Below are 1794 nucleotides of genomic sequence, written 5' to 3' on the forward strand. Positions count from 1 at the left end.
AAGAGTGTTTCATGGTATTTTTCCTCAAAAAGACCAATATGATCCAATGGACAGAGTTCTAAAGATATTTATTATTATTATTTATTTATTATTTTCAATTTGTATCCCGCCTTGGATGCAAAAACTAATCTTTGCTTATGCATTGAGCCACGTCACTGAGTTCTCAAGCTGTAAAATAGCATTTTTGATTTAACTTACAGGGCTTTTGTGAGAGTTCATGGGTAAATTTCAGTTGTTTGACAGTTAATCTCATTTGGACATAAGGCTCTTTTAAGTCTTTTGTGACTTAAGCTTTTGTGGACTATTCTGTGAAAGTTTGTGCTGCAATAAAATGGTTAGTATTTAGGTTTTTGCTATGCAAGGCTGACACAATTAATCCATCTTCAATAATATTAATAAGAATCTTATTGATTGCTTCTCTTTTCTTGCGTTTCCTAAATTTGTCATTTACAAACAAGATATCCTGAAATACTTAGATCTTAACTAGCAGGCTGATAGTGTTTCTGCACTACTTTTGAACATTCATGTCTCATCCTATTTTTAAGTTTTCTGTGATGCTAAACTTTCACGTCCTTAAACTGAGACACAAAGTCGTATATAAATCGTTATGTCTTGACAAGTCAAGTTTGATGAAGATAAGATTCTTGAAGATGTCCTTTGTATGTGAAATAAAGACAGCTTAATGGATTTTTCACCAACTTGAAGATTCTGTATTTGCTGACGGTGCTGAAGCGAGAAGAGACCATAAGTAATGCTTCCTCATTGATAGTGCCAATGAAGCTGGGTTTCGGTACATCGAGCTTCAGGTTATTATTAGAAACTTATAATGCTTAGGTTTATTTATGGTTTCTTGGATGTACATTTAATGGACTTAAGTAATAGCATATAAAACAGTGAATACACTTCACTGCACCAACCACTTCCTTACTTTTTTTTGGGGGGGGGGTAGAGTTCTCAGTGTCACTTTCTAAATGAAACAGCAGTGGTTAGGGAAAATGGGATACTCTTTGTGTTGTGGAAGGTAAGACATAATTGGTTGTTCATAAACATAACAATCATATTTTGATTTTTGGCATTCGGCTTAAGAGCCCATTCTTGTCCTGCTACCAATTTATGTATGTCGTTTCTTAATGAGAAGTGATGTTCTCGGTTGTAATAAGGGGTTTTTAATCATGCGTAGCCCTGCTTCTATTGTGCTGCACAACTTTGGTTGAACCTTGTTCTAGTTGCTGCCTTTATCCAGATATGTGGTATAAATTATCTATGTATATAGGGGGGAGGGTTCATTTGCGAAATCCCTGTGATTAACGTGAAAGGTGTCAGCAAATCTTTCAGATGGGCTTAGAGATGAAAATACAAATCTATCTTAGCTCAGACCATTGGTTCATACACATACACAGTATTGTCCACTTCATTCGGCAGGCAGAGAAAGGTCTTTACCAACAGCTAAATTCTGAACTGCTTTGACTGTAGATGCCAGAAACTAGGACCTTTTAAATGTATATCGCATGTGCTGACTCACAGAATTGTAGCTCCTACTTTTTTCTAAAATGCACATTGATGATATTGAAGGATCTATGGCCTAAATATCTTACTATCTCTAAAGAGAATTTTCTGCCCCAAACTTGTTCTTCAGATTGTGGGTGAGTCCAGGTGGGACCTGTAAGTCCTGCACCTACACCTATACCTACAAGTGCAGGACCTAAAACTCCTCATGGAGAAATCTCATTCCCCTTCCTCACAATCTTGACAGTTTTTCTCTTTCCTTCTCCCAGGCAGCCCTTGCAGCCTCCT

At 36.8% G+C, this 1794-nt stretch overlaps 1 protein-coding gene across 1 annotated transcript in view; it reads left to right on the forward strand.

Annotated features, from left to right (window-relative positions):
* ATP11A (ATPase, class VI, type 11A) overlaps positions 1-1794 on the forward strand; it is a gene marked incomplete at its 5' end in the record, with an annotated part of 92248 nt that overhangs the window by 4249 nt on the left and 86205 nt on the right. The window lies entirely within an intron of this gene.

This window comes from Gekko japonicus, unplaced genomic scaffold, assembly GCF_001447785.1.
Source record: "Gekko japonicus isolate JY-2015 unplaced genomic scaffold, Gekko_japonicus_V1.1 scaffold247, whole genome shotgun sequence".
NCBI classification, from domain to species: domain Eukaryota; kingdom Metazoa; phylum Chordata; class Lepidosauria; order Squamata; family Gekkonidae; genus Gekko; species Gekko japonicus.